The sequence below is a fragment of the Vulpes vulpes genome, chromosome 9, assembly GCF_048418805.1.
Source record: "Vulpes vulpes isolate BD-2025 chromosome 9, VulVul3, whole genome shotgun sequence".
Taxonomy (NCBI): domain Eukaryota; kingdom Metazoa; phylum Chordata; class Mammalia; order Carnivora; family Canidae; genus Vulpes; species Vulpes vulpes.
The window spans coordinates 39,775,435-39,792,251 of NC_132788.1; the positions used below are offsets into that span (position 1 = coordinate 39,775,435).

The 16,817-nt window shown below is 37.8% G+C and overlaps 1 protein-coding gene across 18 annotated transcripts in view; it reads left to right on the top strand.

Annotated features, from left to right (window-relative positions):
• Positions 1–16,817, top strand: part of WASF3 (WASP family member 3) — a 134,124-nt gene that overhangs the window by 91,869 nt on the left and 25,438 nt on the right. The window lies entirely within an intron of this gene.

Sequence of the window (16,817 nt, forward strand, 5' to 3'; positions counted from 1 at the left end):
AAGCAAATAGAAGTATAAGGAAGAAAGGACTATGATTTTAATTTTGAACATTAGTGTAAAATAGGAAATAGTTCATTTCTTTTCTTTTTTTAGAGGGGGTGAGTAAGGAGGAGCAGAGGAAGAGGGAGAGAGAGAATTTTAGGCAGACTCCATGCGGGGTGTGGAGCCTAGCAGGGGTTTGATCTCACAATCCTGAGATCATGATCTGAACAGATAAGACCAAATGTGTGGATTTAAAGTAGCGTCAATTTTTAAAAATCAGGGGCTGGATGCTTTACTGACCGAGCGACCCAGGCACCCCGAAATAGTTCATTTCTTAAGATTCAGTTATGCATGAAAATACATTTGCCTTCAAAGCTTTTTGAAGCTGGAATATTTTCCCTTTAACTTTTTATATCATGATCTTGTTTTCTCACTTTGTCCCACTCCTTTTTGGTTTAGATGGTTTATACTGCATTTTGGGTGACAGGTTTTCACAGTTAAATTTTTCAGAAATTCTGTTAATGACTAGAAAAACCTCCATAATTTCACATCCCAGTAGCCTCAAGCACAGGGAAATGTTTGTTAAAAGTGTTCAAGTGTTTTTCTTTAAATTTTTAAGAAGAAACACTGTGCAAGTATTTTTTCTTTAAAGGAATTGTACTGTGTTGTTATATTTTTAATATATAATCAATGGCTGAGGCAAAAGCAATTTAGAAATTACTTAAAATGTGTTTTAAAATAGATTCCTTTTGGAAACTAAACTAATTACAATTGATGTTGGGTAGAGGTTGTTGATAAAATGTGTAAATTGATATAATTATAGGAAAATAGCTTGTATATTATTGAAGGGTAAAAATGTTTCTGTTTGAATTCATATATTTTTATAAGACTGCTTTGGTCTCTTATTTTTATGGCTGAAATGTCTATTTTTTTTCCTGAAATGTCTATTGATATAGAGTATCAGAGATGAATACTAACGTAAATGGTTAAAATTTTAATAGTCAAACTATTCCTCATGCTGTAATAATACTCGGCATAGTGTTGTGTTGATCATGTTTATGGTGCCTGTGAGTTATGTTCTGGTCCATGTAGTCTGCTCCTCCAGAGATGTCCACATCTTAGTCCTTGGAACCTGTGGATATGACGTGATGGTGAAATGAAGGTTACAAATCAGCTAATCTTAAGAGAGTGAGGTTAGCCTGGGTTATGCAGTGTAACCCCAGGGTTCCTTTAAATGTGGGAAGAAGATATGGAAGAACCCATGTCAGAATGATGTAAAATGAGAAAGAATCAACTGTTGCTGGCTTTGAAGATGGAAGAAGACACCACAAGCCAACGAATGCAGGCCATTTCTGGAAAGTGGAAAAAGACAAGAGAAATAGATCTCCTCTGGAACCTCCAGGAGGAGCACAGCTCTGCCAAAATCTTCATTTAGCTCAGTGAAATACATTTCAGACTTCTGCCCTCTGAAACTATGAGATAATTAATGTGTGTTGTTTTAAGCCACTAAATTTATGGTCATTTGATGCAACAGGAAAAACAATACTAGGAGATGAATGCACCACCCACCCTTGGTCTCATTGCGTCCACCTAATCCACTCTCACCTCATGAGTGGACCAGAGATGGGCACTGGCCTCAGAGACAGTCAACCTCAGCTAGGCTGCCCCAGTGGGTCTCGACTCTGTCTCCATTAGAATCACTTGAGAAGCTTTAAAACAAGACGCTAGGCATCCCTCCAGAGATAATGATTGTGTGCCCTAAGAGATGGGATCTGGAGAAACGGATACCATGTACCTGGTTTGAAAAGACGAGTTGGGTCAGTCCTGTGGGTGCAGGCAGTTTGAACTAAGAAACATGTTGAGATTGCTAGTTTATTATGGGATCTGCTGCCAAAACATCACCCAGGACTGAAGAAGTGATAGGCCCTGCAAGCTGAAGCTAGAATTGCAGGCAGAGGAAGCCAGAGAGACCCAGGGTACAGCAGGGTGGAGGGAGCCCGGGTCCCTAGATCTGTTCAGGAGGGCTTTCCCTCCCATTCAAGGAGCAGTGCTCAGATATCCTCAGAGCAAACCTCCTTTCTTGCCCATCTTTATGCGATCCATGCTTGCAGAAGGGGATAGTGATATGTATGCCAAGGATATAATTGTAGGAAGTTAATATACTTAGTTACTTATTGGTGATAAAATAGCACATTTCTTGTTACCAGGGATTTACTTAGGAGTGATTATTCACTTGGTACCCTTCTAGGTACAATGCACAGCAAATCAATTTGGTGCCTACTTCGAATTTTAAAAAGCACGTATAACTGACATCAGTATGGTCATAGAACAGGAAACATCCTACCACATGCCACAACACTCACACATGTAATAAATGACTGTTCCATTTTGGGTGAATCTTTAGGTTTTGTGGGGCTTTCCACTGAGTTGAAATATATTACAGGAGATATTTTTAATCTAATCTTTTTATGAGCTAAAATTGTTAGGAAGAATAAGAATTTTAAAAATGTTTTAACATTATTTTCTAGTTTTGTAATCATTCATCAGATGTTTTTAAAGTGAAGGTTTAGAAATGCACGTATCAAGTCTTCTAAAAAATGTCTTTTTTACTGAGTATTAATTTCCAAGATAAAGTCAAAACAATCTTTTTTAATTATTCCTTTGAGTATCTAACCATTATGCAGTAGGTCCAAATAAGAGTGGACCATCTTAATCTTCTCCACTTCCCTGCCCACCCTCACACATGCCGTTACCATCCTCCCAGTACCTCCAACCCCCAGATTAGCCATGGGTGACGCACACCATCTGAACTTCTTGTGAGTGGTACAGGGAGAGGCTGGGCTTCATCCTCAAATGCCATTGTGGGCGGAGTCCCATGGGAAGCTGAGGGGTTTGCCTTGACCCTAGACTACCATTATCAGCCTGAGCAGCAGAGACTTGCCTTGGGAGACCTACTGCGATGGTCCAGGGTAACTAGTTCTCCAGTAGGTCCAAGGGAGGAGGAATCATAGACCAGGAGTCCACAAGAATGTCTTTGATCTTTTCCAAAAAAGGAAGACTTAGCAGTCGAGGCCCTGATTCACCAGATCATTCAAATTCTTGTCACATCTCTAGGGGCAAATCAGCATCATGCAGATGTGACTTTGCATAATGAAGAAAAGAATGTGGTCCCAGATACCAGATAGACTTCTGAAGCCCCTATAACTCCACATAACTTTTGGGACATTTGTAGGTTTTTACCAGGTACCATGTTCCCATTACATCAAAATTAGACATGATATATTTAAAGGACGAGAAATTTTGTCAACATTAGATTTTTACCAGGCTTTTCAGAGAGAATTGAAATCTTTTCAGTGAGGAAATAATTGATTGTTATAATGAGTTTTTTATTTTTTTAAAGATAGATTTATTTATTTATTTATTTATTCATTCATTCATTCATTCACTCACTCACTCACAGAGACACATACAGAGAGAGAGGCAGAGACACACAGAGAGAAGCAGGCCCCATGCAGGGACCCTGACGTGGGACTCCATCCCAGGACTCCAGGATCATACCCTGGGCCAAAGCAGACACTCAACTGCTGAGCCACCCAGGCATCCCAGGAGTGCTTTTTCATCATTTTCCTTGATTGATAATCTGAGTGCTCTTGTTCATATTAGGTAGTTGCTCAATTAAAATTACAGTATCTTGCATCAAATTCCTATTGATATTATAATGTAATTTTAATATAATTTGTTTAAAAAAGGACATGGCCGTTGGGCGCCTGGGTGGCCCAGTTGGTTAAGCGGCTGCCTCTTGGTTTCAGCTCAAGTTGTAATCTAAGTGTCCTGAGATTGAGCCCCACATTGGGTTCTACACTCAATGGGGAGTCTGCCTGAGAGTCTTTCCTTCTGCCCCTCTCTCCACTTGTGCTCTCTCTCTAAATAAATAAACCCTTAAAAAAAAAAAAAGGACATGGGAACATAGAACATTTGTGCCAAGGATAAGGACGTAAGTCCTCTTTAATAATGCCTACCTCCAGGGTGTTTTTTGTTTGTTTGTTTGTTTTTTACTACTACTTTTCTCTTTGTTCTTGTGATAACAGTGGTCTTCCTCACTCCCCGCCCCCCCTCCCCTGTGCCTTAAGAAGGCTCCCAAGATATCACAAAGGAAGGGGTCAGACCTTTAGTACACCTCCCCCACCCCTGAGTTTTTTTATTATATTAGGTGGTATTAATGAGATAATACAGAGGACTTAGCACAGGAAAACACAAAGGAAAAAAAAATCATAAAATTTTCATTACTCAGAGAAGATAACTGCTTTGTTAATTTGTACCTTTGTTTGGTAATGCTTTGTTATCCATCACTATAAAAAAGATATCTTAGTATACATATGGTTTTGTAGCCTATACTCAATATATAGTAAGCATCTTTGTTGATTCTTCTAAGATACAATTTTTAATAGCTAAAGAGTATTTTATTGATATAATGTAATTATTTAACTGTTTTTCTGCTGTTAGACATAGAAGTTGTTTTCTAGTTTGGGAGGTGGGGAACATTAATTTATATTCTTGTATAAGCCAGTACATACATCTCTGGTTATTTTTGGTATTTTTTTTTTAAATCCTGAGACTTTATTAATTTTAAATATGCCTTTCCTTTAAGAAATTATTACTGGGGCTCCTTTGTGGCTCATTCAGTTAAGTGTCTGACTCTTGATTTCAACTTGGGTCATGATCTCAGGGTCATGAGATAGAGTCCCACCTTGGGCTCTGTGCTGGGTGTGGAGCCTATAGGATTCTCTTTCTCCCTCTCTCCCCACACTTGTGCATGCACACTCTATCTCTCAAACAAATAAATCTTAAAAAAAAATCATTACAAAATCTATTTTCCTGTTAATTTCCCGGTTTTAGGTAATTGCATGAATAAGAAAAGAGGTCTGTTTTCTTCTCAAAGATTTTAATAAGTGATTAATATTTTTACTAATACTCCTTGTGATATATACTGTTTCATATCAAACCAAATGCCAGATCAACATAAAAATACTACCTAAGGGCTTGTTCACATTTGCTTTATCTTGTCGGGTCTAAAATTTGGAATCATGTTAATTGATTATACCAAGTGCAATTCTACTCAGAATAGAAATCTAAATATTTTGAAGGCATGTACTGAATAAATTTCTAAGGTGCTTTAGCCAAATGGGATTTTTGGGAGGAAGGATAGATACTCAAATTTAATATGTGCAGGAAATAGATCACAAGTGCATTTCCATGCAGTTTAAGGCTAGGGTTAAAAGGGGGATGTTAAGAGAAAATGTATTGCTTTATCTGGACAGAAGTTGACTAGAAGAAACAGCAAGAATTTAAAAATTTTAATGCTTCAAGCTGAGATAAATACTTGCATTTCTTGTGGACTAAAATAGAAAGCCAGTGAAGGAAGGTGAGTAATATACACTTAGGAAACTATAAGAGTTGTGTTAGCAAGGTGGAGGCAAGTATAAGAGCCCCCTCCCCCAGAAGACAGAATTATTGGGAATTCAGGCACTTTCCCGACCCATTATTTGACCTGGAATATTAGAAATACATACTTCCTTGAGGAGATGAAAGTAGTTATAAGTGAGGTTGTTTTTCATTTCTCCTTCTAAATGGATCTCTATATAACAGAATGTAAATGTAGACTAACTCATAACAGCACAGGTTGGAAAGTTAGCTAAATCTGAATGTTCAGTCCTCCTCTGGTTTATCATCTCTGTTCTTCCTATTTCATGAGTAGATAGGGTTATGATATATAGATGTTTTTCTCATTATTTTGATTTACACTATTATTAAAGTAGATCATCTAAAAACTTTGAGGGAAGATTTTAAAGGTTCTTAATAATTATTCTATAACTTTGCTCACTCTCATATTAGGAACACGATTCTATTAGCAGTCTAAACTAGTATTTTTTCTGTAAAGCATGCCCTTTTATAGGACTAAACATTATCTACCTCACTCTCTACTGTTCTATATCCATTGTCCAGTGAAAAAATAAAACTGTAAGATGTGTGGAAAAGCATCTTTTTTATAGGATTTATTTATTTTTAGAGAAAGAGCACTCATGTGAGCAAGCAGGGGGCGGGGTAGAGGAAGAGAATCTCAAGGAGATTCCCCACTGACTGCGAAGCCTGACATGGGGCTTGATCTCACGATCCTGAGATCATGACCTGAGCCGAAATCAAGAAGTTGGATGCTCAACCAACTGAGCCACACAGGCTCCTCAAAATGTAACTCATAATGAAGAGGGAAAATAAAGAGTTGATAGAAGCAGGACCCACAGATGACCCCAATTTTGGATTAGCAGATAAGTACTTTAAAATAGCTATGAAAATATATTGAAGGGACTTCCAGTTTCCAGTTTGGCATTTAAAGAGCTTAAAAATCATTCCTGGTCACACAGCAAGAAAAAAGCTGAACAAATTGAAAACCTAACAGTTTTTCTTAGATCTGTCAGGGAACTGAAGTCACAGTTCAGACCACTGCCCCCAAATCTGGAGAGACTGATGAATTACTAGGGCTTCAATGAGAACAAGTTTGAGAGTTAAAAGCTCTAGGGGGTCTACTCTTAGTGGGGTTCCCACACTTCTGTGAGTTTTACTATCACGAGTCCTACCGAGTTCTCACAGTGAATATTAGAGAAAAATCCCCTTTTGCTTCCATCAGAGGGAGGGGGAGAGTAACCATTTTGAAATATAACCAGAGCATTCTGTGTTTTTCTTAGTATGCCTGCCCTCAAAAGAAATTGTTTAACTGGAGCCTAAGGGAGTTGGGTTTTACCAGAACCTAACCAACCGAGGGGAAGGGAAATACCTACTCCAGCCTCTTCTTGCCTTCCTTTCTCATCTGAGGACAATGGAGATGAGACCCAGGGACCTAGGTTCACTGAAGGACTGAGACCAGATTATAGTACTACCACAGACAGATGAAGGGCTAAAGAAGATATGGAATATATGTGTATATATTGGGATATTATTCAGCTTTGAGGAAGAAGGAAAGCCTGCCTTTTGCAACCTGGATGTATTTAGGGGACTTTATGATAAGTGAAATAAGCTATACAGATAATACTGTGTACTGTATGATCTCATTTATGTGTGGAATCTTAAAAACAAAAAAGAAGTTGGTGAACTCAGAAGCAAGTAGATTGGTTGTTACCAGGTGAGGGATGTGGGGGAGGGGAAACAAGAAGATGCTGGTTAGAAGATACAAGCCTTTAGTTATAAGTTGAGTAAGTTCTGGGAATCTGATGTGCATGGTGACCATAGTTAAAAATACTGTATTGTGCATTTGAAATTTGCTAAAAGAGTAGATCTTAAGGGTTCTCTCTCTCTCTCTGTCTCTCTCTCTCTCTGTCTCTCTCTCTCACTCACATACACACACACACACAGTATATGAGGTGATGGTATAATAACCCAATTATGGCAATCATTTCACAAAGTGTGTGTGGTGTATATATATATATAATCATGTAGTACACTTCAAATATACACAATTTTGTCAGTTATACCTCAATAAAACTGGAAAAAAAGGTCATAGGATTCTAGAACACCAACCCCCAAACGCACACCTTCCCAGTACATCACCAAAGACCTATGTACCCCAATTCCTTTGATCTAGTACAGCATGTGTGGCTTCCAACAAAAAAAAATTAAAAGGTGAAGAACAGTTTGAAGAGACAGAGTAAACATCAGAAACAAAGTCAGAGGTGATAGGGATGTTGGAATTATCAGACCAGGAATTTAAAATAGCTATGATGAATACATCAAGGATGCTGATGGAAAAAGTAGACAATGTTCAAAAATAGATGGATCATGTCAGCAGAGATACTAAAATTCTAAGCACTAAAAAAAAAAAATTGAGGAACAGAATAAAAAGGTGAATGACAGCATGAAGAAATAGGGAATTTCTACAGAGAAATGGAAACTAAAGAGAAGAAAAAGAAATTGAACTGAAAATCTCAGTATCAGAAGTAAAGGAATTCACTTGGTGGCCCAAATGCAGACTGGACAGAAGCAGAAGTAGCTCGGAGATGAGCCAATAGAAATTATTCAACCGAATTTGCAAGAGAAAATGAGGAAAAGAAAGAAAACCAGAGCATCCAAAATGTAGGACAGTATCAGAGGGTCTAATACATATGTAACTGGAGTCCCAGGAGAAGAGGATAGAGCATGAATAAGGCAAAAGAAATAACGAATGAGGATTTTTTAGTATTGAAGTTATCAACCAGCAGTTCAAGAAGCTCAGCAAATTTCAAGAAGTGTAAATTAAACAAAATCCCATTTAGTCACATCATAGTAATATTACTAAAAGAACAAAGGTAAAGAGAAAATTCTAAGCAGGAGGGAAAAAGTACGTAAAAGGCGGGCACATTGTTCAGAATGACCATTGATTTTCATCAGAAACAAGACCTAAAATGAAATACTAATGAAATGAAGTGAAATGGAAATGAAAGAGACATATTTTTATTTTATTTAGACAAAATCTCATAGAATTAAACCTTCAGTAGATCTACATTACCAAAAACTGCTAGAAAAACTCTTGAGGCTGAAGGAAAATGATATCAGATGGTAGCCTAGATCTGCAAGAAGAAATAAAGATCAACAAAATAAGTAAGGACACCTGGGTGGCTCAGTGGTTGAGTGTCTGCCTTGGGCTCAGGGCATGATCCTGGTGTCCTGGGATCAAATTCCACATCGGCAGCCTGCTTTTCCCTCTGCCTATGTCTCTGCTTCTCTTTCTGTGCCTCTCCTGAATAAATAAATAAAAAAACTTAAAAAAAATAAATGAAAAGGAAATATGGGAGTAAATATAAATGCTCATTAAAAATTATGTATTTATATCTAATTTGTTTAGAAGCCTGCTGTTTAAAATGTATTGTAGAGTTCATACCCTATGTGAAATTAAATTATATGACAGTAAGACCTGTAAGGGTAGAACGGGGTAAATAGAACGATATTGTATTTTACACAATTTTATGAAATTCTACATTATTTGAAAATACATCAAGATGAGTTAAGAATGCATATTTTACTTTTTTAAAGATCTTATTTATTTATTTGGGAGAGAGAAACAGACTCCCCGTTGAGCAGAGGGCCTGATACTGGGCTCAATTCCAGAACCTGGAGATCATGACCTGAGCCAAAGGCAGACACTTAACCCACTGAGCCACCTGGACGCTCAAGAATGCATATTTTAATTTCCAGTAACCTCTAGGATAATGCATGGAGGAGATAAAATGGAATCCTAAGACAATCATTTGATTTTCCCAGAAGAGGGAAGGAAAGGAAGAAGAAAGGAACGAAAGAACAGGAAGGACAAATGGAAAACCAATACCCAGGTGATAGAATTAAACCCAGCCCTATCAAAAATTCCATTAAATGGAAACATTTTGAATACCCATTTAAAATTTAAGGCAGAGCTTATCAGGTTAGATAAAAAAGCAAGACCAAAATACATGCATTTTTAGGGATGATGACACAGATTTAAAGAAAAGAATGTAAAATATATATCACATAAACATAAAGCAAAGCATAAGCAAGCTGATGTGGCTATATTTGTGTCAAGTAAAGTAGACTATAAAGCAGAGATAAAGAGGGATGTTCTGTAGTGATAAGAGTACATTTGTCAAGAACTCACAATTTAAAATTTTAATTTAAAAGAACGTGCAATAAAAATAGAACCAAAATAGATAAATAGGTATTACAGAATCATAATTACAGATTTTAACAAAAACCTCTCAGTGAATGATAAAAACAAATAGACAAAAATGTAAGAACATCGGTGGTTTGAACACTACTAACCAGTCTGATTTAATTGACCTTTATAGAACACTAAACTCCCCAATTATAGAATATACATTCTTTAATGTTCACAGGGAATGTTCACCAAGATGAACATATGCTTAGCCATAAAATAATACGTTTGAAAGATTCATATCATAAAGAGTATGATGGTAATGAGATAGTAATTATAATAATCTTTTTAGATAATTCTCACACATTGGAAAATGAAGCAATATCTTTTAAAATAATCCTTGGTCAAAGAAGAAATCAAAAGAAATTAGAAACTATTTCTAAGATGTGTAATAATGAACCCCGTATTTGTGGGATTTACTTAAAGAAGTGCATAGAGGGAAATTTGTAGCTTTAAATGCTTATATGAGAAAAGAAGAGAGATTTAAAATCATGAGCACATTCCTCAGGTGAGCCCTCAATGTTGCTCAGCAATCCTGCTGTGATTCCTTTGTTAATTAGTTTTCCTACCCTTAGAGTACCTATTTCAAATCTTTCTTTCCGCCTCAAATTTCCTCCTCTGAGCAGATGACTTACTTCTTATTTCATTGGGAAAATAAAAGCAGAGGAGAACCAGATACCCCCTTGTGCCAGATCAGTCTGCTGATGTGTCCTATACCAATGTGTACTGTTCACCCTCCTTTAACATGGTGACTGTTGATGTTTCTGTCAAAAACACTGGCCCCCCTACCCTCATGCTCACTCCACAACTATGTTCACTCTCTCTCTTTTCTGCATCATACCCTTCTCCTGTCCCCTCCCCCCATGTACATCATGCCTACCAAACATTAATATATGGAGAAATCTCCCAACTTAAACCTCAGACCATCCTCTGTTTCCCCATTTCTTGCTCCCCTTCACAGCAGGATACCTCGAAAGAACATCCATACCTCCTCTGCCTTTACTTTCTTCATTTTCTCTTGTCCCCATTAGAATTTTGTCCCATCCACTCTTGAAATTGTGCTTGTCAACATTACCAGTGACTTCCTCATTGCCAAATCCAGTGCGAGTCGAAAGTCTGGACATTTCTTTACCTGGCTTCTGGGCTGGCACCCTCTGGTGTTTCTCCTCATTCATAAGCTATTCTTTATTAGTCTTCTTTGGTGATCCTCCCAACCTCTGCATGTGAGAGTACTCCCAAGGCTCGGTCATTGAAGTACATTCACTGGGCAATCTTATCCAGGCCCATGGCTTGAAGCACCATCTTTACCTGATGACTTCCAAATGTATGTCTTCAGTTTCACCTCTCTCCTAGATTTTAAACTTGTGTATATAGCTGCCTACAAGATATCTGCACTTGGATTTCTCATAGGCATCTCACACTCTACAGGTTTAAAACTGAATTCTTTCTTTCCTTTCTCTTCCCCACCTCTCTTCTCTGTTAGCAAATAAGAACTCTACTCTTCCAGTTCTTATTTATGTCTTTCTCTAATACCAGCTCTCTTCAAAATATGTACCCAACTCGTACACCTGTTGGCACCTCTGCTGCTACTGTTCTGGTCTGAGTCACCATGGCATCTCTGTTCAACAGCAGCTTCCTGTCTGGTCTCCCTGCTCTGCTTGTCACCTCCACAGGGAAGGAATGTATTTGCTCTCTTCCACCACTTTTCCCTCCATTCACTGGGCTCTGGCCATTTTGAGCTCTTGGAGGCTGCCTTCCCACACCAACCAGGTTTCTGCCTTCTGCCTGGAAGATTCCTCCCTGAGATATCTACATGGTTCCCTGGCCTTTTGTGACTACCTATGTACTACCCTCTTCCTACCACTCTCTGTTCCCTCACAGTCTTTTATTTTCTTCATAGCACTCAGCATCACGTGACATTATCTGTTCATATATTGTCTGTATATAACATAAGCTTTGTTGCTGTGTTCACTGCTGTGTTTCTTTAGGCAACTAGGATGGTGCCTGGTACACAGTGGATGCTTATTAAGTATTTGTTGAATAAACTGAATATGATTAATAATCAACCTCTCTTGTCTTCGTTCTTATGAAATGCTAGAAAGAATATTGTTAAAGAAGTATACCAAAAAATTTACTATGGATAACTGTGGGTGACATTCCTTACTTTTTATTTTTCTGAGTTTTCCAGATTTTCTGCCACAAGCATATATTACTTTTATACTCACAAATACATTTCAATAAGAATCAGGGTGTATATTATTTTTTTTTTGACATACACTTACAAACACAACAAAGACAAAAGAAATAAATCAATGTTAGCAGTAGATGTCTTGGATTGGACTTTGAGCCATTTTCCCTACTGTTGACCTTTCTGTATTTTCTGTATTTCTTATAATAAGTGTGGATTACTTTCATAGTAGAAAAATATAAAACTTTAAAAAGGGGGAAAAATCTGAGGGCCCAGTGATTATAACTTGCTATTTTATGGAATTCATTGGAAATTGGACTTTACTACAAATGCTATAATAAAGTTTCTTTTCTAACTTTTTTATTTGAAATAATTTCTGACTTAGAAAAAGGTCAAAAACAGTAGAGAATTCTCAAACTTTCACTTGTATGTTGTTTTACCACACTTTCTTTTCCTCAGAGATTTTTCTTCCTGCTGTCCTTTCTCCCATACACACATACATATATATTTAATATTTAACATATATTTAGTATTTTATATTTTTAATATTACATATTTTGTGTTTAGTAAGTATATAAGTATATACTCATATAAATATATATATAAATATTATATATTTACACATACATATATATACTTAACTCTCTCTTTCAATCTGGAAAAGTTCCTCAATTTTTCTTTGACTTTATGACGACATTTTAAAAGGGAACTGACCATTTATTTTCTGGAATGTCTCAGTCTGAGCCTTCTGATGTTTCCTCATGATTAGATTTAGGATATTGGCAGGATTATGACAGAGTGATGTCACAGCCTCCTCAGTGCATTTCTTCACAAAGCCCATAATCTGTGCTTGTCCCATAACTGTTTGTGGTGACTTCAGTCACATCTTGTTTTCAATCACATAACATTTTGTCCGTAGATTTCAGTAACTACAGTTTTGTCTCCTTCCGTAATTAAGTATCTTATGGGGAAACATATTGAGACTTTGTAATAGCCTATCTTCATCCACTTCTCTCCACTACTGTCAGCATCCATTGATGATTCTTGCCCCAAATACTGTTGTGGTGGTTGCAGAAAGATGATTTTTGTCGTTCCCTGATTTTTTCTACATTTATTAGTTGGAATTCTGCTGTAAGTGCTTTTCACTCCTTGTCATTCATTCACTCATTTATGTCCATATGAACTCATGGATCGTTATTTTGTTCTGTGGGTTATAATCTGTTGTCTTTATTATTTACTTTGATGCTTACATTTTCTCAGATTTGGCCAATGGGAGCCCTTCTGGACTGGCTCCTGTGTCTTTTTGACATATTTCTGCCACTCTTTGAGTCCTTCTGGACTTTTTAAGAAAAGCACAGCAAGGTATACTAGGCTTATCTTATACTTTTCCACACTCAGCCCTAGAATCAGTCATTTTCCCAAGGAGCCTTGTTGCTTTTAGTGGAAAATGAAATGCCAAGGGACACCTGGGTAGCTCAGTGGTTGAGCATCTGCCTTCAACTAAGGGCATGATCCCAGAGTGCCAGGATCAAGTCCCACATGGGGCTCCCTGCATGGAGCCTGCTTCTCCCTCTGCCTGTGTCTCTGCCTCTGTGTGTCTTTCATGAATAAATAAATAAAATCTTTAAAAAAAAGAAAATGAAATGCCAAAATCTCCACAAATCAAGATGTGTTGCTAGGTGTGTTTATTAAAATTTCTGAAGGACCTTGTTATGACTGGTTTCTTGTTCTACGAAAAGGACTCCTATCAGACACAGTGATTGTTTCCAGTAAATCTTTGCTTTTAAATGTAATAGAAAACCCAGACACAATTTTGAATGCTTTGGCAGTTTAGAGGCATACTTCTCAACCTGACATACTTGGATATGGGTTGATAATGGTACTAATAAATCCATAAGTGGATCCCTTGTCAGTAAAGAATGAATAAATTACACTTACCTCAGCATGGTCTTTCATTCAATTCAGAATTATTTTAGTTTAGCTATTAATGGACTTGCCATTGAAAGAGTGAGTAAAATTAAGCTTTTCAAATAAGTTGCTATTTGCAAAACTGAATACTGTAATTTGCAACATTTTATTCTCGTTCATCAGGAAAATATAGTGTCTTCCATTTTCTTTAATCACTTGTTAGCTTAGAGCAGCTGGCAAAAAGTTAAGTATGAGTCCTTAATTTCTGCTTCCTTTTTATAAATTGAGAACTTTCTATAGAAATATAGTATCAATTGCATGTTGTTTTTTTTTTCAAATAGGGTGAGTGAATTTTTAGCATTGAAGGTAAAGGACACATATTATTTATCCTTTTCAACTTGTACAGCATCTAGCAGAGTTTGGTTCTCAACAGTCGCTGCTGTGCTTTGAGAATGCTGGTGTGACTGCGCCAGGGGTCTGCCCGTCCTGCAGTGGGGCCGAGCGCCACTCTTTGCCTCCACAGCCTGTGCCGTGGATCTTTGCAAGGGGTGATGGTGTATACTCCCATATTCTTGGTGATCTGTGCTGTCCCTACTCTTTAGAGTTCTGCATAACTGAAGGGAAAGGGAAAGGATTTTCTTGCTGGCGAGGTGTGTGTGTGTGTGTGTGTGTGTGTGTGTGTGGCCTGGACTATGTCTCTTAAACTGTGAATGGTCAAATAGACAAAAATTAGTTGGTTATGTTTTGACCATGGCTGATACTCAAAATAAATAACTGATAGTCTTGGATATAAACTATTTGGAACATGGCACTCTGTCTGCAGATCATCCAGTTGAAGGGACATTTTCCTAAATGGGTGTCATTAAACAGTAGTTCCAAAGGATGTTATTAGGTGCTCCCAGGCCCTGTCAGTTTAAAAACATGGCATGCTAGATGCTTCTCTTGCAGATTCCAACTGCACATTAGCATATTAGAGATTTGATATACCCCAAGGCATAGAAGCATGTTTCATCTTTTTAGCCCAGGTTTCCCCAAACTTACTGGAGCAGGGAGCATTTGCTGCTTATGTACTTGTTAACAAGAAAACACTGGTAGAGATCATTCTTTTTTTTTTTTTTAGAGGTACTCACTGAGCACTAAGCAGAGGCAATGCAGAGATAAAAGACATTGCTCATACCCTCAAAGAACTTATTCAAAGACAACATTCAAGTTATGTGACGAATCCTGTTATTGAAGTATACTGAGGGTATTTGTGGGAACACAGAGAAAGGCATCTGATCTTACAGACCCCTATCTGCATCCTGAAGGATTAATCTTAAGTTAATGCATTTTTATATATTTATTCCAAAATCTTTTTTGAGCACCTACTATATAAGCCTTAGACCTTGGGGAGTATGCAGAACCAAGGAGAGTCCTTGTCCTCTTGGATCATACATTCTAGGGGAAGGAGACAGGCAGGAGACAAGTAAGTCCAAGTGTACAATTATAGGATGGTGATAAGTGCTAAGAAGAATATGGTAGGGAGGGGACAAGGGTGCGTGTGTGGTGAAGTGATTGCTGTTTTAGCTAAGGTTGCTAGAGGTGTGTCACTTGGGAGGTTACATTTGGGTATAGATCTAGATGACATGAAGGACCAAACCATATGAGTCTCTGGGACAAAATAATCCAGGGAGAAGGAACAAGAAACCCAAAGCATGACAAGAAGTGAGAATGATTGGCATGTCTGAGAAAGAGCAAGGAGATTATGTACTTGGGAATACACAAGGGAGAGGGTGCTAGTTGATAAGGCCAGTAGGGTAAATGGAGTTAAACCACTTTATAAACCTCCCATGGCCTTTGGCTTTTATTCTGAGTGAGGTGGCAAAGCATGAGAGGGCTTTGAAAGTGCAGAGCAGTAGCAGGATCTGTGGGAAAGGGGAATGGGTTCAGGTACTGCAAGTAGTTCATTTGAACTGGAGTACAAAGGAAGGGCAGAAGTGAGGTGCACAGGGCCTTCTGTGCCCTGCCGAGAGGCCTAGATTTTATCTTGAGATGATGGGAGAGCAGTGAACAATTTGAGTAGGAAGGACGGTCGGATCTTTCTTTAAGGAGGATCATTTGGCAGCAGAGTGATGAATAGATCTGAGGGTGGGAGGTGAACCTGAAAGCAGAAAAAACCAAGCTGTTGATGTATGTAATACAGGAAGGAAACGGGGAGGGTCTGAACTCTGGGGTGCTAGAGAAAGACAAGTGATGAGGTTTGGTGTTTGGTGAGCTGTAGTGGAAGGTGACAGCCACAGATGACTCCATTTCTGCCTTGGGCTTCATTTGGGGTTGCTTAAGGCCTTTCCATGTGGGGATGCAGGTTTGATTTAACGTGAAAATAAACTCCTTTTGGAGTTTGTACAGCATTTGAAATTCTTTTAGGACATTAACATGGGGATGTTTATGAGCTAATTAGATATGCCAGGCCAGCACTCAGGAAAGAGTTTATAAGATAGTGAACAAATACTAATTCTGGATACCACATCAAGTTACAGAGTTTTAAAACATATCATTTGTGTGAAGACTTTATTCCTTTGCCTTTTTTGGAACCACTTTCTATATTGTGGGAAACTAGTTGGCAGGATTTTAAGGGACTCCAGAGGACCATGCAATAGGTACCACACTTTAAGAGAAACAGTTTACTGCTCAGCTGAAATCAGTAGTCTTGGGGATCTCCCTTCCTTCGACAGGAGGTATGACTTTTTAGATACAAAGATGTTTTTATTGACTTCTTTACTGCTTTCATTTTTTAAGAGAAAGTTCCTCTTGTTAAGACAGTTACACCATGAGAATTCATGAGATTATAAATTTTAGATTCCAAGAAATGCTCATCCAGTGTCTGAGAGTAACCATTTAAGCAGCACATATTTTTTAGTCCATTTCATTAAGTAAACAGGAAATTACCAAATGGCTCATGGCCTGAAATAATTCATGGAAGTTGCTGATTTTTAGACAAGGAAGTTTAGGGATGTATATGATAAAAGCAAGGAGCTAGAAGTTAGAAGG